This window comes from Dermacentor silvarum, chromosome 2, assembly GCF_013339745.2.
Source record: "Dermacentor silvarum isolate Dsil-2018 chromosome 2, BIME_Dsil_1.4, whole genome shotgun sequence".
Classification (NCBI taxonomy): domain Eukaryota; kingdom Metazoa; phylum Arthropoda; class Arachnida; order Ixodida; family Ixodidae; genus Dermacentor; species Dermacentor silvarum.
Genome location: NC_051155.1, coordinates 100,247,918 through 100,269,479, shown reverse-complemented (window position 1 = coordinate 100,269,479; position 21,562 = coordinate 100,247,918).

Sequence of the window (21,562 nt, the reverse complement as noted above, 5' to 3'; positions counted from 1 at the left end):
CTGGGAGAGCTCGTAGAAGCGCACCTCTTGGGTCAATATCAAAGGTTATCACATACACAAACTGGCCAAATACTTCTGCACCGACTCGGAATCAACCTACCCAGTCATACCACGGCCACGCGCTCTCCTCCCACTGCTGTTAGCAATAACTTCTGTATTATGCCACTTCCCAAAAACACCCACCCGGAACATAATCGAGCAAGACGGGAAGCTAGAGCCAAGGCTCTGCAGAAGAGCTACCCTCCTCATTCACAAGCCGTCTATGTAGACGCGGCTCAATATTCAGACCGGCCAGCTTTCGCATTAGCCGTTGTAGACGGATTCCAAAACCCCATTGTCTGTGCATCGATTCCAAATTTGTCAAATTCCCTAGAAGCGGAAGAGGCAGCAATTTCCTTAGCAATTGCTCACTCCTCCGCTAAGTATATTTTCTCAGATTCAAAAACCGCAATCAGTAATTATGCCAATCGCAAAATGCACTCCCCGGCTGCTAAAATACTCGAATCAAATCCCCCTCCTAATCGCCTTATCATCCTCCTTTGGGTCCCTGCACACAGCGAACACCCAGGCAACATGGTCGCTCACGCCCGGGCCCGAGCACTCGTCAACCGGGCTGAGAGCGACCCGCCTTCGTCTCGTAGTGCAAGAGATCGACTCCTCAGCTACCATGACCTCACCCTGTTTTACAAAAATTCCCGCCTAATCTACCCCCCCGCCGCATAAATCTCTTCTTAGAAGTGACCAGGATTTGTGGCGCAGACTTCAAACGGCCACAATTACGACCTCTTTCCTTCTGTCCATTGGTACACCCGGGGAAACCTCTCCTCACTGCCACTTGTGTCCTAGCACCAGAGCCGATTTTGACCACATCTTTCTAAATTGCCCGAAGAATCCCAAGCCCCCGTAGCGAGGGTCAGAACACCAGGAGCGATGGGAGGCTGCTCTGCGCAGCTCGCAACCGGAGTTACAGCTTCGGACAGTGGGCGTGGCCATAGGGGCCGCCGAAGCACAAATGTGCCCGGCCATCTAGAGCGGCCCGAGGGCCCATCATCGTCCGGCTTTCTTTCCATCCCCTCCCCCTTACATGATTCTCTCGTGAATCAATAAAGTTTACCCACCCACCAGCGCCGCGAATGTGCCGCCATCACTTGGTCACGTGGAATTTGGTACCATCGGATGTCAACGGTGGACGGATGCCAGATTTTATGTTTCATAGAGACTATACGGCTTTCGCCTTTAACAAGCAGTGGTTTTCGGTGACAAACGCGTCTCATAACTAGCAGGCAACGCTCATCAGCTATAATGACGTAGCTAGAGCAAAGGTAAGCTGCATTCAGGGGCGATATTCTGGAGCGCTAACGTGCGGCAATATGTCAACTTCGAAAGGCTTCGCGTGTCTCATAGTCGAACGCGTTGAAGTAGACGGACCAAAGCGCTTGTGGCACCGCGCCGTAAACGCGGTCAACTGGGACCGCATGACGCGCTTGTCATAGAATAACATAGTAAACAAGTTTTGCAAAATAAATATGGCTTTTGCTAAAGCCGTACACGTGCAATATGTGCAGTCTGGCAACAATCTACGCTCCCTCAACCTCTTTACCATGCTATGTGCGCTCGAGCGTTGTTAGCTATTTTGCGTTGGGTTTAAAGAAGTATTGTCATGTTTTATATATTGTGTATGGAGTCCTTACAGTTGAATGATTCTTGTTTCTTAGCATTTATAACAGCGCTTCGTTGACAGCCATTCTTTTTGATGGCATACCTTAATACCAGAGACAGTTGCTATGCTTGATCAGAAAAATAATTACACGAAGGAACGTGGCATCTACATTCGAAAGCTTTGAAGGCTCCAGTGCTACTTACCTTCTGCCTCTATCATTCTACGTATTATAGGAATCTCCACTATTCCTTCCTCAAAATACACTCTACAACCAAAGAACACCATGCATAATCAAGGGCAAATTTCAAAGTACCAGAAGACGATCGCAACTCTTCGAAGACAGCAGGTGCAGACGCCCAGCACAATCGAACTGCGTGATTGGCTAAGATGCCAATATCTTGCAACTGTTTAATGAGGGACTCACTATATTGGACATTAGATACGATGGTGTTGGTATGCACCCCTTCTTTATGCAGCCCTTTTATTTTCACAAGCAATCATTCACATTATTTTGCTGCCCTAATTCACCCTCCTTCGTAGAAGTACAAGAAGATCGTCATATTTACTCCTTCTAAAGCAATACATTTTGATTAAATAATTGTTCGCTTCTTTCTGTAGCTTTATTTCTTTTTCATTATCTGGATACTTGAACCAAGTCTTGCGTGTGTTGTGTGTGTTTTGTGCGTGGAAATTTTAATTGGCCATCGCTCCATTATTTTCCGAGTATTCTCCCTTCCCTGCATTTCGCAGGTTCTTCCCGCTTTCATCTGCCTCGCACTTTTCCCACAAGCTCGCTGCAATTTATTCTTGTCTGCTATTTTCGTGTTCTTGGCCGTCCAGCCAGATCATGGATATTGACGGAACATGACACATTTATTTACGACACTCATCTTGGTGTGGATTATTAGAAGTACAATATCGCAACTGATAAAGCTTTACTTCCTCATCAACAGCTGGCATGATGGTTGCGCTCAGTTACAGCTTGAAACATAAAGAATATAAATTCAAATAACACAAACATCAAGTGAAACGACAGCTTTGGGCACTCGTCGTCCCAACATAGAAACAGCGTCGCAAGCACCTGCATGAAATTACTCGATGATGCATACAACGTTACCGGTCACAAAAAAAGGAAAAAAAAGAAAATTGTGGTCTCCGATATTCGGCGACGTGCAGCAGGCAATCTTGGAGGCTGGTGCGTTTCAACGATTCCGCTTGGTGCGCTGAGAGCCAAAATCGGCCACAGGAGGCTATGGGAGTGTCCACTCTTGACGTTAAGTTTACTATATTACTCTATGGCCTTGTCGCGGCGCCACGTCACGGCCATGGTGTAGAATGTGGCGACGAGCTACCGTGCTGCCACCCGCCTTCCAGGGAAGCGATGATTCATGTGGTGGTTGGCATAGTCATAGTGCATTTAAGCGAAATGACTGCGCATTCCCGTTGGTTGCCAGGAAGCTGCTGCCAAAATTGCCAGTTTCAAGGATCTTATTCCTAGTGATCGAAAACTATTCATTGTACCATCGATCATAATACGGCAGTTTCAAAAAGCATTACGATAGTTTAATAAGGATAGCGCTAGCGATAGCTTTATAGTTTGTAGCTAGTGATAAGACCCAGAGTTTTACAATATCTCGCAAACCCCGAGGCATAGCTCATGCCTCGGAATATGCTAGAAAACGTCGCAAAGTTTCATCACCACCGGCCTATATTTATGTCCATTGCAGGACGAACGCCTCTCCCTGCGATCTCCAGGTGCCCCCTGTCTTGCGCTAGCTGATTCCAACTTGTGCCTGCAAATTTCCTAACTTCATCACTCCACCTAGTTTTCCGCCATGCTCGACTGCGCGTCCCTTCTCTTGGTACCCATTCTGCAACTCTAATGGTCCAGCAGTCATTCATCCTACGCATTACGTGGCCTGCTCAGCTCCATTTCGTTCTCTTTCGGTCAATTAGAACATCGGCTTTCCCTTTTGCTCTCTCATCCACACTGCTCTTTTCCTGTTTCTTAACGTTGGGTCTAACATTTTTCGTTCCATCGCTCTTTGTGCAGTCCTTAACTTGTTCTCGATCTTCCTTGTTAGCCTCCAAGTTTCTGCCCCATAAGTTAGCACAGGTACAATTCAATGATTGTATACTTTTCGCTTCAACGACAGTGGTAAGCTCCCAGTCAGGATTTGGCAATGCCTGCCGTATGCACTCCAACCCAATTATATTCTTCTGTAAATTTCCTTCTCATGATCAGAGTCCGCTGTGAGTAATTGACCTAGATAAACATACTCTTTTACAGACTCTAGAGGCTGACTGGTGATCCTGAATCTTCTTTTCTTGCCAGGCTATTGGACATTATATTTGTCTTCTACATACTGATTTTCAACCCCAATTTTACACTTTCTTGGTTAAGGTCCTCCATCATTTGTTCTAATTCGTCGCCATTGCTGCTGAATAGGACAATGTCATCTGCAAACCGAACTTTGCTGAGATATTCGCCGTTGATCCTTACCCGTAAGCCTTTCTCGTCTAAGAGTTTTTACTTCTAAGCATGCAGTGAATAGCACTGGAGTGATTGTGTCTACTTGCCTGAACCCTTTCTTGATAGTTAACTTTCTACTTTTCATGTGGAGAACCAATGTAGCTGTGGAATCTTTGTAGATATTTCCCAGGATATTCACTATTAGTTGCGAAGAAGCAGGCCAACCTAGACGCATGAAGGGTAAAAGCAGACCAATTCAGGCTGGCGTTCGCAAACAAATATGTAACTTTAGAACAGAAAGATGAAGATAACATAGAGGTAATTAATTAAACAGTAACTAGGCTGATCTCAGAAGCAGAAATTGACGTCGGAGGTAAGGCACTAAGACTACCAGTAGGTAAGCTCTCTCAAGTAACAAAGGAAATGATAAAGAATCGAAAAAGCATGTCAATGCCAAACCTAAGAGATCAGATAGAATTCGCTGAACTGTCAAAATTGATCAACAAGAATACAGTAAGGTATATTCACGTGGAAAATATTGACGAAGCCGTAAAATATGGACGCAGTATGAAATCAGTGAGAAGAAAACCTAGAATAGGATAAGGCAAGATGTATGCACTGAAGTATAAGCAGGGTAATATCATCAGCAATTTCAATGGCATAGTAAAAGCAGCAAAAGAATTCTATACTTACAGTACCCAGAGCAGCCAAGGTACTTTTATTCCAAGTAGTGATGAGCAGGATGCAGAGGGTCCTTCTATAATTCAGGATAAATGGCCTTGCAAAACATGACCGACTAAAAGCTGCTGGAGAAGATAGAATAACAGTCGATTTAACAAAAGACGGAGCTAGGAGATATGCTTGAAAAGCCTGCGGCCCTTTATACGCAATGCCTGACTGCTTTATGTGTACCAGAGAATTGGAAGAATGCCAACGTTATAGTAATCCATAAGAAGGGAGACGTTAGACAATTAAAAATTATAGACCCATTAGCTTGCTTCAGTACTCTATGAAATATTCACCACGATGATTTCCAATAGAATCAGGGCAACACTTGACTTCAGCCAACCAAGAAAACAGGCCACCTTCAGGAAGGGATATTCTATAATACATCACATCCATGTCATCAATCAGGTTATCAAGAAATCTGTCGAGTACAATAAACCGTGCAAAGTATACGCTGCAGTAATTACGGGTGGTGCCATTATGATACCAATGATTCCATTAACATGTTTGATACTGATTCAACTATTCATAGCATCGAACTATCGATAGTTCTACATCACTACTTCCTCATGACGTGGCAGATCTCGGCTGTCAAGTGTACACTTTCGTAGTAGCACACTTCGCGTGAAATCGACATTCCTACAACATTGTCACGAAGTCTCGGCGATGCCCCACACCGGAAAGAAGAGTTATTGAAGTGTTATGAGGGCGACGTGGACCCGAAGTCCTAGACAGCAGGCGCAAGTCCCGGTCAGCAGCGCCAAGGCATCTCCTCCAGCATTAGCCAGAATGTCGCGGATCCCCTCGGTTGTGTCCATTCGATTACTAGTCTGCGGTGTCAGGTAGCCCTAGCGGATTATACCCTTAGTCAATTCTACTCCCCCGCGATGACCTAGAACAATGGTGCAGGGCCCCACCGGCGGGGAAAACCTCGCGCTCTGGTTGAGTGAACGTGGATGCGGCGGAGTAGGCAGTGTTCGATTCGCTAAAGCCTTGTCGGAGCTGGAAGGTTGGCTGGCTTGCCGGACGTGGTCTCCCTACCTGACCTTGTTCCGAAGAGTGCACGCAACAGGTAGGCGGAAGGTGCTCCCGCTATACTAACTTCCATGCCACCGAGGGGAGACCTGCCAATAACCTCAGGTGTACAGGTAACGAGAAGACAAGTCCGTAGGCGATTGTCTCTGAGCTAGAATAGACCTCTTCATGCGCACATTCCATATCTGGAACAGCGGCTTTTTGGAGTGACGAGGGCACAACGCTGGCCCGCATTCGTAAAAACGATACATCCACGTCAACACCGCTGCTGTCGCTGACAACGTGCTATCCAGCTCCCTGAACTCTAGCTCCCCGATACACTGAACACTGCCACACCAGAAGCTCCACCATAGCCCTAGTCAATTCAGTGAAATTATGCATGCTGAACCGCAGAGCGACATAGCTGCGGCTAGAAATGATGTCGGCTCCATCACGTTGACGACGCCCTACTCATCGGCGGTGCCCCGCTACCAATGGCTGCGCTGGAAGCCGCAGCAGTGTTTTGGAGGCGGCGCACGCAGGTCTCAAGACGAGCCCGATGATGACGACGACGGAGCATTCCTCTTCGCCAGCCAGAGGTGCATCTCCCAAAGCGCAGGTCATCTTCCAGGCCGGGACAGGTGTCGCTATCTGCTGTGGAATGGGCGCGGCGGCCTCCCCCAAGACGACGGTTCATCCCGGAACGCAGTCGGGGCCCCAAGTACGGCGCCAGTGTGGGGGCTGGCGCGGCCCCGAAGTTCTGGCCACCAGCGGCTAGCCACGGCTCGCGCGTACTTCGACCTCTTCTTTTCCAGTATCAGGCGCTATGTTGCGGATCATGGCGGTCGTTCTTAAAACGTATACCGCACTAGCAGGACACGCTGCCGGCGCCAGAAAAGAAAAAAAACTACGGCACAACTCATCTCTCGATGACTGTCGATGGTAATGCGAATAGCAATCGAGGTATGTAGCGAAAGACCATATTACTGAAGCCACGTTCATTTAACATGTGTAGTGGTAATTCTGAGACTTTTGTTGCTTTGGCAATCCATCCGCATACTCTGATATCGTCCCACTTTGACAACAATGGCACGGATAAGGCGGCATCACGGCGACGGTATGAGAGCCAACGCATGATAGCGTCTGTGTGATGACGCAATGGACGACGATGGCAAGACAACGCTGCATAATCACGATTGAATTACGACATCATTATGATGATAGAATGACGAACAATGAATGACGTGGATGGATCGACGAAGCTGGTATGAAGACGACAGCAAGACGACAATGTGATGACGATACCGAAGTGATGACATTGGGGAAACGACAACTGTGACGAGAATGGGATGACGACGACGGCATGACGAGAGTCGGATGTCGAAGTTAGAGTGATGACAATGAAACGACCACCACGGTATCCCGATGACGCCGTGACAACGAATACATGGTTACGACTGGATGATGACGATGCAGTGACGACGATGGCATGACAACGGCATGAAAACAATAGAATGACGACGACTGTGCACACTAAAAACTAGGGAGAGCATCGCAGGAGTGAAGGAGCCGATTTACTCTTCAAGGCATTGTTTTACTCTTGCAAAATGTCGGATGGAGTGAAATGAATTGTTCACTCTATCCACAGCGAGAGAGTGAAATGTCATTTATACTCTCCCCTTCTGAGAGAGAGGAGAATGCCCGTTCCGCTCTTTCGGCAACTGAGAGCGAAACGTAGCATATACTGCTGCTTAACCTGCAGGTCTTGTCCGGAACATTACTGGCCCGGAACATGGCGATGCATCGCTCCCGCACCCAGAGCAAAGAGCGCATCGTTTTTCTTGTAAGAGATCAGGCATCCAGAGCGCAAACTGGTGCGGAGATGAGCGCGCTACCTTTTGTTTCGGAGTTGCCCCACCGCGCGCCCGCACAACATAGCGCAACAGCACAGCACCAGAGAAAGACGATCCGTTCAGCGGTCAGGCGGCAGGCGCCCAGGCCATCCAAGAAAAATCTTGTGTCAGCCATCTTTTCCCGCCGCGAAAAGAGGACAGTAGTTCATCGTTCGTTGGATTGAACAACAAATCCTCCGCGGTAAGTGATTTCTAAGTTAAGTGTCACATTCTGCGTATATGACGTGCTATCGCCAGGCAGATATCGCGAAGGTTAGCCATAGAGAAAGAAATTCAACAAGAGGAGACACTCGGCAAAAATTGGCAACAGGAACACGTCACCAAACGTCACGCTATACTTTTGACACCGAACGTTAGCTGCCGCGAGCATCGAAAAAAAAAAGAAAGTGAGCTTAAGTTAACAGGCATTGATCTATTTTTTTAAATTCTTTGCCTCGAAAACTAAAACGTTTTGCGTATAAATGAACTTAAGCTTTGCGACTTATTTTCCTTGCCTTACCTAGCCACAGGTCAATGACGCGCCAGATACATGCGTCATCCGCCAGACACGTACTCCCCCGAAGCCAGCGAGGATGGCTGCGCGCGCGGCGACCCGTCTGTCTCCTTTTTTTTAATGTAACCTGGTTTATTGGGCTCTCGGCGTATTCTTGCGTTCCTTCTGCACTGGGACAAGACACCACTGCACTATTGGACTACGGCAAGGTGAGAAATCTTGTTTCACAGTCTACGACGCAATTAGGCTTACGGCACGGGACCGATACTTAAGACGCAGTTGGCGAAAAACAGCTCGGCCATCCTGGCGCAGTTAATTTTAGTTAATGAATCGTGCTGGGACATGTTTCCGACGCTTCCTAGGGGATTATGGTAACTTATTTCGGTTTTTGAGCCACACTGGCCGCACAGGGCGCCGTGTCGCAGTTAGCGAGAACTAACTCGGCCGTGGTGCGTAGTCTAGTGCATCTTGCTAGGAGAAGTTTGTGCCGCTTTCTCTGACGCCAGACATTACTGAAAAGTAATTTCGTTACTTTCTGGGGTACTTTTGAGGCACGCTGGCCGCACAGCGCGCTGTGACGCAGTTAGCGATAAGCAGCTCGGCCGTGGTGATAAAGTTAGTTTGGCGTGTAATGAATCTTAGAGGGACAAGTCTGTGACGTTTTTTGTGGCTCCGCAACAACATATACCTTCTTTCGGTACTCACGCCTGTTGAAAACGCGATAGGCGATTGCCAAGAGTAATAACATGGGGTGTGCTGCTGGCGCCGGCAGAACGCGCGGAAGCTAACGCCGACGAACATATCAGAAACTTGCAATTCGAAAATTCCGGCTTCTAAAGGACTGAAAGCGCATTTGTCTTGAGTGCCTGTTGCGTCCGTCTTTATGTATGTAGCGTACCGTCGCTTCGCCCAAGGCCAAGTTTTGGAAACGTGAAGTCGCCCGTGTTTTTGTGCTGCCAAAGTGCAGGAAATAATGCCCGGAAATGGGGGAACGCTTGGAAATCGGATGTTTTCATATTTTATGGTATTGTTTGGGATGAGTCGGGTATTTTCTACGCCATGTATGTAGAAGCGAATTGCGTTGGTCTGTAATGTCGCCCATTCACCGCTTTCGCACGTTTCGACTCTACACGCAGTATTCCTATTTCTAAATACCAAAATGACACATGCTTGTAACATGCTGTTACGTGCTTGTAAATGCAACATGCTTGTAATTTACTCTTTTTCAGCTGGTGCCGTCCGGTGGAGCTTCATACAGAAACTACTGCCTTCCCTGCTGAGGTCACAACGTTGGATGAACGCACAAAAAGCGCGGAACGAGCTTTTATGTAGAGCAAAATAAATATTTTCTCATTGCACAAAATGTCTTGCGTCTACTTTGTGAAATTGCGCGTGGCACAGATTCGATGGGACTTTACGAGATCGTTCGCAACCATTTTTACTAAATACTAAACCAATTCCGCATGAAGAGCAAAAAAAAAAAAAGAGGGGGGCATAGCCGGCGTGCTAGCTTGCGTTCAAAGTACGCGCGCCCGAAACCGGAAGTGATTGACGCCGACCGCTTGGCACGCTGCAGTCAATTCGGCAGCTGGGCCCTATGGGAGTGTCCCCTCTTGTTGAATTCCTTTCTCTATGGCTTAGCCGCCGCGACTGCCAACTGACTAGGTATGCGTGCTACTCCATTCGATGTCAATCGAAAAAGCCAGTTGTCCCGATGACTGCAAGTGATTTTATCACTTACCGCTACCTGTAAGAGATTTGAAAATCACAAACGCTGAGTGAACCATAGTGTGTTCAATAAGATGTGAGGCGAGGGGAGGCATAAAATAGTTTGTTCACCAGCCCATGATTCCGCGCCTACGCGAAGCGTGCCTAGCGTGCGTTTTATGTGTTTGAATTTATTCAGTTTGGCAGTTTACTGTGTGCTGAGCGCGTTTTAACTAAGGAGTTACATAACAAAAGGCGTCAACTTACTGACGGCATGCTTTCGTTGTATTAAGGCGCGCGCTTGAAAGTGTGTTTCGCCCATGGGTAATCTGCGGCCACTTAAGTTACGTGCAGCGCTAGTGCCAGTTATAAACTTGCCTCAAGGCATACAAATGCACGCTGCGTGAAGTCAGTTTGGCGCGTAATCTTGAACTGCCTGAAAACGCAATGGGAATTCGTGTTCTGGGCAGAATGAGTCTGACCTATTTTCGCTCATGCATTAAAGTGATGTGAATTTATGTCTGTTATTGCGTCTCGTGTTCTGGTTTTTGAGCACGGTGCGAATGTGAACGGGCGCTTATGTGTATGAGCTATAGGTCACTGGTCAAGCGGCGAGTTATGCACCGGAATCGAATATAACGGCTACTGTTGTTGGATTACTGTGGCAGGGGCGTTCTGCGTTGTTGCTATTGGCTCGATTTCCATGTTTACTGTTTTAGATATGCCTGTGCATTTGCTAGTATGAGTTTGCACTTAAGAATTATGTTGTATGAACAGCGAAATCAACCTTTCTCTGTCGGTTCCAAGCGTAAGCTGTGCATTTTGCTATTGCAGGGCAGATTGAAATGTATTTACCGCCCTAATATTTTTAGTGGAGAAATAAAGTATCAAAGTAAAATGTTGCCTTGCATAGTACCACTCATCTGTCACACACAAACTAAGAATTGGTCTAATAAACTAATAACGTTGGTCTAACTGAAGCTTTTACATGCCTTAAAGAATGTAAAATGCTAGATTTAAACTGCAGCAACAGTCGAGTCTGTCAAAAATGAACGCCACTGCATGCCTCATAAATGAAAATAAGTTCATGCCTTTGAGAAAGCCGCAGTGAACTGTTTCTTGATAGTCATGAAATGTGGGTAAGCTCTCCATAACAAGCTTTGCTGCCGCTTCTTATAATAACACCCAGTAATATTCACTGAACTAGAGGACCGTATTTTCATGCCTACTGCAAATATGATCCTCAAATTATGGCTTGAGCAGTGGTATAACCAGAGGGGGGGGGGGGGGGGGTAGACTGGGCAGGTGCCTAGGATGTGTCACAAGCCGTTTTTGTGACCCATCTGAGTTCATCATACTGCTTTGCGCTGTTTGCTTTTTGGTGGGTTACACAAAAACTACAGGCTCCACTGTTCACAGTTAAATGACTGCTGATATTAGTACTTCATATTGTAATCAGCGTCATGTGCAGCATAAGTAGAGCGTACAGAATTTGGTCTGATATGTTTGACAGGCTTCTTTAAAGGCAGTTTAACTCCTTATCATATCATCTCCCCTCATTCTTCTAGCACCACATTTGCGTTATTGTTGGTCACTTGTGTATGCTGAGTATAGTCTTGGTACTTTTATGAACTCCACTCGGTATGCTCCCTTTACTTTGGCGGCTGATTGCTTTTGTTTAAAATAAGCCAAATAGGCAGAATTCTCTTCAGGTATTATTTATTTATTTATACAAAATACCCCTAAAGGCCCTCGCAACCGAGGGTATTACATAGGGGGGGGGGGGGGGGGGGGGCACAAATACAACAACGAAGAGAACACATGTTAAACTATACTAATAAGTTAGAATTTCGTTATACAGTCATAACACTATGCAACACTATACAGATTGATAACAGCTATACAACCTGCAAACAAATTTATTTAAAAAACAAAAACAAAACGAGAATCATCATAGAAGTAAAAAAAAAACGATGCACGTCCAGATAACAATATACACAATGATTACGCTGTAGCACTTTATCGTGATCTGTGGTGGTAGCAACACGTGGAGGCAAAGCGTTCCAGTCAGTTATAGTGCGTGGAATGAATGAATGTGCATAGTTAAATGAACGACATGACACGCGCTTGACTTTCAAAGGATGGTCGCGTCTATCAAAAATAGCAGATGGCAAACAAAAAAAGTCGTTATGAAGAGTTGAGTGATGATACAATTTATGAAAAAGTGATAAACGTGCAATTTTACGGCGGAGGGATAGTTCTTGAAAGCCGGCACGTTTCTTCAATGCTGTGATGCTGGTATGACGTGAATAATCAGAATAGATGAAACGAACTGCGCGGTTCTGCAGTGATTCAATGCTATTTATTAGATATGCTTGATGTGGGTCCCAAATTGCCGAAGCATATTCGATTTTAGGCCGGATTAGAGTGGTATAAGCACGTGATCGGAGGTGGGAAGGAGCATGCTTTAGGTTATGTTTTAAAAGACCTAATGACCGATTAACGGATGCAACGGTAAGGTTAATATGATGGTTCCATGTTAAGTCGGAATAAATGTGAACACCGAGATACGTGGTTACCAACTCAAGTGGATTATTGTTTAAGGTATATGCGGTTGGAATTCGAGACTTACGGTTAGTGAAAGACATGCATTTTGTTTTGGAAGGGTTAAGTTGCATGAGCCAGGTAGAGCACCATGCTGTTACTGAGTCAATGTCATGTTGTAGGGCAAGGCAATCATCATTAGAATAAATGTTACGGTAAATTACACAATCGTCAGCGAAAAGTCTGATTTGGGACGAAACAGAGTTAGGTAAATCGTTAATGAATATCAGGAAAAGTAAGGGACCAAGTACACTTCCTTGTGGGACGCCAGAATGTACTTGGCTGCAAGAAGAATTATGGTTATTGACAGTGGTAAACTGAAACCTTGAAGAAAGAAAATGTTTTACCCATGCTAAAACAAGAGGGTGAATATTAAGCAGTGCTAACTTTGTTAATAACCGATTGTGAGGTACCCTATCAAAAGCTTTTGAAAAATCTAAAAATATGGAATCGACTTGAATACCAGCATCGACAGATGAATGTAGGTCTTGGATGAATCCAGCAAGTTGCGTTTCGCACGAGTAGCCTTTACGGAAACCATGTTGGTACTTAAAGATGATGTTATGTTCTTCTAAATAGTTAATAACCTGGGAGTGAATCACATGCTCAAGGAGTTTGCAAACTGTGCTAGTTAATGAAATGGGACGATAATTGAGAGGCAAAGAACGATCCCCAGACTTGAAAATCGGCACGACCTTAGCTAACCGCCAGTCGCTTGGAACGAAACCAGATGAAAGAGACTGTGAAAAAATAGCGGACAAGATGCGATGAATACCTTCTGATGAATTCACGAGTATTTTGTTGTTGAAACCTAGGTGATCAGAGGCTGATGAAGTTTTAAGTTTCGTTAGTAAAGATAAGATACCGGTCTCACTAATAATTATTTCGGACATTGAGGTGTTTGAAATATTCATTGTGTTGGGGGCTAAAAAAGCCTCTTCTCTGGTAAAAACTGATGTGAATGCTTTATTGAATACTTCAGCGCATTCAGCTGCAGGAATACTGTCTCCTGCTGCATCGGTTAGGGTTATTTCGGGTTTATTAGAAGGATTGATTGTCTGCCAGAACTTTCGAGGGTTGTTTGTTAACATTGATGGTAGATCGTGTGAGAAGAAATGGCGACGAGTAGATATCAGTGCCGACTGATATTCCTTATCGCAGGCTTTGTAGCGTTGCCAGGAATCGGATTGCCTGTTTAAGTCGGCCTGTCTGTACAGGCGTTTCTTCTTATTGTTAAGGCGACGTAGATGGCTATTAAACCAAGGCGCAGTGTTGGTGCATGGTATGCTAATGATAGGTATGTACTTGTCGAGAAGAGCAGCAAGTTTTTTACTGAACAGGTTCCACTTGGCCTCCACTGAACGTTTTCGAAAATCGTGAAGAAAGTGTTCAGCAAAGACTGCCAACTCGGCGTTTATTTCACCGAAGTTTGCTCGGTTGTAGCACCTCATTTGTTTAGTACGCGTTGATTTTCTGTGAGGCACAAAGTTCACATTTCCGGTGATTATGGAATGATCTGAAAGGCCTTCTAAGTGCGCAATATTAGAGCAAATGTAAGGATTGTTGGTTAGGATAAGATCGAGAACATTGGCTGATGTGGCGGAACGACGCGTGGGTTCGGAGATAAGTTGCTGCAATGAGAAATCAAGGCAGCACTGAAGGAAAGCCTGAGCTTCTGGATCACAACCTGGGGCTGTTAATGAGGACCAATTAATTACAGGAAAGTTAAAGTCACCTAGTATTAGTAAGCTAGAACTGGGAAAACGTACTGTAAGTTCGCTTAACACAAGACAGAGTTCACTTGAGAATGATGTGGTCATGTTAAGAGGACGGTAAATCACCCCAATAATGGCATCTGTTGGGCCGCATTTCAAACGAACCCACACTGACTCTATGCATGACGTGACATCGATAAGCACAGCAGTTATCTCTTTCTTGATGGCAAGAAGTACACCGCCACCCCTACGGTGCCCGCGGTCACAACGAAATAAGTTAAAAACGGAGTCACATAGCAAAACGACATTGTCTGGAATCGTGTTGTTTAACCAAGTCTCTGTAAGTGCGATGATAGACGAACCGCATGAATCGATTAGTGAAGAAAGAGCCACATTTTTGGGAAGAACACTTCTTATGTTAGTGTAAAGAAAACAAGTAACCAAATCGTCGCAGCGCTGAGTGCGTGACCGCGAGGGTGATTTGGCAGCTAATTTCGGAGGACTGGAAGGAATGCGTCACTGGTCAGACACCCGTACTGCGCAACTGGCCGCATTGTCCCAAACATAAGGCACGCTATTGATAAATAGTTTATCAAAAACCAAACGTACTTTGTCGCCTTCCTTTTTTTTCTGATTTGGCAAACCTGAGCAGTTGACGTCGTTTCTCGCGAACAATTTGAGAATAATCACGTGAAATACTGAAGTCCGTATTTTTTAGCTTAGAGCCCTTGCTCATCACAGATTCGACTTCTTTTTCGTTGAAAAGCTTGGCAATATTAGGCCGGTTTTTGTTTTCAGAAAAACGGCCTATGCGGTGGGCCCGGGCTAGAGAAGACACAGTAAGCCCAAGCTTGTTAGAACAAAACTCGCTAACAAGACGCTCTGAGACCTCCCAAGTTTCGGCCTTAACAGAATCACGAATGCCAAAAAAGAGGACGTTGGACCTGCGGGAACGGTTTTCCAGATCCTCAATTTTTTCTTGAATGTTTGATACATCGTGAGAATGACTCGTGGAGGCCTCCGATGTGCGCGTTGACTGGTTATTAAGTTCCAGTTCTTCCACACGTTTAACTAAAGCCTGCATTTCATTTTTCAAGCCTGCATTTGTCTGGCTTTTGAGCTTATATGAATTGTGAGGATCCTATTAACACTTTCTAGCATGTTCGTGCGGTTCGCCTCGAGCCTTTGAATAGCATCGTATACAAGTTCCAGTTTCTCCTCCTGAGCCTTGGTCATAGGACCGGGGTTTGATTCAATGTCCCCACCTAAAACTAATATATGCCAAAGGTACACAACCGTTCCACGAAAACGCTTCAAGATGTGGGGGGGGGCACGACACCGCTAAAAGACAGACATCGTCATCTCGGTAGCAGGAATATTCGTAATAGCTAACCTGAAACAGCATCAACGGTGAGTGTCGTGGCATTTCGTGCACAGTGCCGTGGCCCAAGAGGGTGGTGGAATCCGCGCCTTTTATGTAGGTATCCTGGTCAGCTGGTATTGTTGCGCGTTGCCAGGTCAGAAACTCGGACGTCTCCAGATTCGGCAGTGGTGAGCACAAATGGTCGAAAAAACGGTCGCAGTCGACCCGGAACGAGTCAGCTGCGCCAGCTTGCGGGACGGGCAGGCATGTCGGAAACACTGGTAGCTGATAGCAGAATCCAGTCAGCAGCAGCACCTGAAACAGCATCAACGGTGAGTGTCGTGGCATTTCGTGCGCAGTGCCGTGGCCCAAGAGGGTGGTGGAATCCGCGCCTTTTATGTAGGTATCCTGGTCAGCTAGTATTGTTGCGCGTTGCCAGGTCAGAAACTCGGACGTCTCCAGATTCGGCAGTGGTGAGCACAAATGGTCGAAAAAACGGTCGCAGTCGACCCGGAACGAGTCAGCTGCGCCAGCTTGCGGGACGGGCAGGCATGTCGGAAACACTGGTAGCTGATAGCAGAATCCAGTCAGCAGCAGCACCTGAAACAGCATCAACGGTGAGTGTCGTGGCATTTCGTGCGCAGTGCCGTGGCCCAACTTATATTATATTTATATATATTTGTTAACATCAAAAATTAGATGCACACCATACCACCACTGCCCTCTCATTGATCCATACACAAGCTCTGTCCTCTACGGGAGGGGATGCGTTTACGAAGTGTGCCTACAATAACCAATATTCTATTCTGGTAGAAGTTTTGTAACATTGGTGCTGAACTGAGGCCTAATGGGCAGTTTTTTTATCTAAAAATAGAAATTGCTTTGGCAGTTGATATTGCAGTCATTTATAAAGATGTTTCACATGCATTTCAGTATAAATGCATGCGACATAACTCAAGGCAGCTCAAGGACAAAATAGTGTCAAGGAGCCATTTCAGCATGCCTCCACGTGGTGCAGAGGAGCGCACTTCAAAGCATCAAAATGCGTTGCCATGCAATTTGGACGAAAAAACTAAAATGTGGGTATAATGAGTATACCGTGTAACTAACTGCCACGAAAACTTTCAGAAGATAGTATGTCACACCAAGATGAAAATTTGGACATGCTCTTGGCAGTCACCTTGACTTAGTACTTTTTGTAACATCTCTGATGGCCAAGTCAAGATAAAGTGTGCTCTCTGGATTCATACACATAGGAGCAAGTGCCATTGAACAGTTGGAAATATGTTTTGAAAAACAGCTGATTAGTTTTGTGACAAGTGACTACTTTTTGTCTGGCTTCTCAACAGATATATCCACGCGAGAGAAAAGAGTAGTACAATGAGATTACAGATTCGCTTAGTGAAATTATACATACAATGAGCAGGGTGCCTGTGTTGGCTAATAAAAGCAAAATATCATGCTTGGTTCGCTGCTGACATAGTTCAACACCACGCAAATATAAGGGAGCAAATACAAACTACTCTCATTCTTAATTTTAAATGATCACTTGAAGGAGCCGCATTTTCATGTCTTCCCGTTTATCTATTTCTTACGCAAAATTTCAGAAGCATGGCTTCCCTCCTAGGGTTAAAAAAATGGGATGCATTAGGGCAGAACACTTCAGGTTTAAGGCATTATTGTTTACATACGTGCTCACGAGACCAGTTCATTAACACTGCTTGCACCTCCGGACGAAGGAGCGAGGCTTTTGACGGTTGCAGACACGGCACTGCGCGCCCTACGTCTTAATTAGAAGCCAAATAGCCACTTTCAATTGAAATATTAATTTTACGCGTGTAAAATTGGGTTATCTCCTTCTATGACTCACTCAACCGTGTGCTTTTGGCGGGTATTTGAGATTTTGATGAGGGTGAATAAATCTACTTGCCAGCCAAGTTTGAAAGTGGAAGCAGGGATGTCTTCAATGCAAAGAACTATGAGGGCATAAGCTTGCACCATTTGTTGGGCAATTGCTGTATGTGAACATATTTCCGCGTGTCTAGTGCGGCAATGACGACGACGTAAAAAGACATATCGGCACATAAGCAAGAAGAAGAAGAATCAGTGACTAGCGCGCGGTATTAAAAATGTCGCTGTTTCGCCCGAAAGGCGAAGCATCGATTGCGATAGCAAATTAGTAGAGAGCTATTCGGAGTAGGGATAGTGGTTTTATCGGCTGCATAAACTTGGACACATTCGCTTACTAACTGAATTAACAATCGTGGTGTCAGCGCGCACAAGCAAACATGAATAGATCACACTGAATGACCGCAGACAACGACTGTCAAAACGCCGCAGCGGGCGAAGGCTCGCGCGGTCTATCGCTTCAACGGAAACTGAGCGGCGAATGCACAGCGCATAAAGGTCAGAGCCGTGTGGAGATAAGAGACGGTGCGGGTTCACCCTCCGTGATAGCACGCGTCGCCCGCGCGCTTTCGCTCGCGCATACGGCGCTTGGTGACGATTTTATCGCCCTTGGAATCTATACGGAACCTCACGGCGACGGCGACGCCGATGGCAGAAATCCGGTTGAAGTGTCCATATAATTGCTATGGCAATAAAAACCGTCCGTTATTGTTACTGCCTCTGCCGACAAGTGCGTTTCGTTTGTCCCTCGAGCTTCCAACGTCGCGACACTGGTGGAGCTGCTGGGTACCTGATGCTCGGGACGCCTGCTCGGACCCGTACACGCAGTCCTGAGAATCAACCTCTCGTCATTACTCCAGTGCACCGATTCAGCCGCAGCCTGTTAGGCCTGAGCCCCGAATGCACCAGCGTTCCAGCTCAGACCACCATGGAAACTCCTACATCGGCTAATCTTGCTCCTTCACAGATCACGACAATCTCTTCCCAGTTGACTCTTCAGCATCCTCGCGTTCCGAAGATCTTTCGTGGCGATGCATTTGAAGATCAGTATGAGAGGGTTGCTAACGTCAATGAATGGAGCGCACAACAAAAACTTAGGCACGCTTATTTCGCACTAGAAGACAGTGCGCGCACGTGGTTCCAGAAACGGGAAGCGTGCTTCCAAACGTGGAACGACTTTCGACGCCAACTCCTGGATACGTTCTCCTGCTCCGACCGGCGGGATTACGCGCAACAGCTAATCGAAGCGCGCTTTCAGAAACCCAACGAAAGTGTCGCTATGTATGCTGAGAATATGACCCGTCTATTTCGCCGAGCTGACCCCGATATGCCCGAGACTAAGAAAGTGCGTCATCTCATGCGCGGAATTAAGGAACAATTGTTTGCAGGCCTGGTACGGAACGCACCAACCACGGCAGAAGAATTCATCAAGGAAGCCACTGTAATCGAGCGAGCACTTCAGCAACGATGCCGCCACATTGACCGCCTGCCCAATACTACACCGATGAGCGCCGCCGCTCAAAATGCTACCACTAGCGAAAGCTCTCTGCAAGAGCTGATTCAGAGAATACTGCGTGAGGAACTACAAACCCTGGTTGATCCTTCTAATGAGCCAGCAGTTGCTTCTGTTGCCGAAGTCGTCCGCCAGGAGCTGCGGCAAGCCTTTTCATCGCCCGCGCCGTGCCCCGAATCACGCCCTTGAGCTATGCCGATGTCGTTCGTCGTCCTTCCCCTCCACCGCCGACCACGCCGTTCTATTCGCGACCTGTTGCCACTCCATCGTGGCAGCGGGAGCCTGGCAGACGACCACCAGCTCGCCGAACTGACTTGTGGCGCACTGCCGACCGTCGGCCACTCTGCTTCTACTGTGGGGAACCGGGCAACATTGCCCGTTACTGTCCTCATCGAGACGTCGCGTTTGGAGGCTTTCCACGTTCAGCTTCCCCGCGCTTTGAATACCGCCGTGCCCTGGACGAGGGTTACTCGCCGACCACCCAAACCGCTTCGCGACGTCGTCGCTGGCAGTCTCCGTCACCTCAACGCACCGCTTCCTGCAACCGTCCCAGTTTCACAGACGTCGTCAGAGGCCGTTCCCCCAGTCCTCACCGGGGAAACTAACGGTCGCGACCTCCGGGGGGAAGGTTGCCAACTGTCGAGACGCCGCAAAGACCCCCCAACCGCCGCAACAAGACGACATGACGACGACGAGTAATGCCGACGAATGTGTTCGCGCCGACCTCAGCCTGTTTGTTGACGCACATCCCGTAACAGCCCTTGTGGACACCGGTGCTGATTTCTCGATTATGCGTCAAGAGCTGGTTGACCACCTTAAAAAAGTGAAAACACTATGAACAGGGCGATAGATAAAGCGATAGATATAGTGCCGGGGGTCACCTAATGACGCCAACGGGTAAATGTACCGCCAGACCCCGCGTCGGTGATTCCAGCTTTGTTGCGACGTTCGTTATTCTCCCTGAGTGCTGCAAAGGACTCATCTTGGGGATGGATTTTCTGCGGGATTATGGAGCTATTATAAACATCCCGGAGCGTTTGGTCACATTTTCAGCGAACCCAGATGTAGACTGCAACTATGATCGACAACACGGGCGTTTACGGCTAGCCGAGGAGGTGACGATGCCGCCTTGAACCTGCTGCCTTGTGTCTGTTTCTACTGAAGTCCTTACCACGGTGATGTGATAGCGGAAAAAAATTGCACCATCTTCCCGAGGGGAACCATGGGCTGATGCGGAGCATCGCGGTCGTTATAACGGCGTTAATTACGTTGTTATTACGGTGTTATTAACGTTGTTAACTTGGTGTTATTACGTTTTTATTACGTGTTAACTTGCGTTGGTCACCATCACATCGCGTGAACGCCGTGCTGCTGCTCGACGTTCTCGAACCGACGCTGCTTCACGTTGCCGAAGCTCAGGATCCGCTGCTCGACGTTCACGAACCAACGCGGCTTCACGTTCTCGAAGGTCGGGTTCCGCCGCTCCCTTCGTACGTTTACGTTGAACTTCACGGTCCCGAACCTCAGGTTCTGCTGCTCGACGTTCACGAACCAACGCGGCTTCCCGTTCTCGAAGGTCGGGTTCCGCCGCTCGCTTCGTACGTTTACGTTAAACTTCACGGTCCCGAACCTCAGGTTCTGCTGCTCGACGTTCACGAACCAACGCGGCTTCCCGTTCTCGAAGTGACTCGCGTTTTAGTGTCTTGTACATACATATGCTCAAGCTGCGCATCGGGACGATGCTTCCCTTGGGAGGGAGGCAAATGTCGCGTGTCTAGTGCGGCAATGACGACGACGTAAAAAAACATATCGGCACAAAAGCAAGAAGAAGAAGAAGCAGTGACTAGCGCGCGGTATTAAAGAACCGTCCGTTATTGTTACTGCCTCTGCCGACAAGTGCGTTTGGTTTGTCCCTCGAGCTTCCGACGTCGCGACAATATTGTTACGGGGAAAGAGAGGCTTATATAATATTTAGTGAATATTTACAAAGCGCCCACTGGCACAGAAGGCATACAAGATGCAAAAAATGAAATTATGGGGTATTAAGTGCCAATAAGCCACCATCTGATTATGAGGCACGCCGTAGTGGGGGACTCCGGAAATTTGGGCCACCTGGGGTTCTTTAACGTGCGCCTAAATCTAAGTGCACGGGTGTTTTCGCATTTCGCCCCCATCGAAATGCGGCCACCGAGATCGGGATGCGATCCCGCGACCTCGTGCTCAGCAGCCCAACACCGTATACATGATGCAAAACCAGTCCGCGCGACATCAGAGAGCGTCGTTGCCTTTTGTCCTCAGCGTTGTCTATCAAAGAAAAACATTTTGCACCATGTAAACAATCGAGGGCGTCATCTATCCCCGGCAGCGGATACACGTCCTTTTTTGTTACTTTGTTGAGATGGTGATAGTCGACGCAGAAGCGCCAGCTGTCATCCTTCTTTCGCACGAGCACGACCGGAGAACCCCAAGGGCT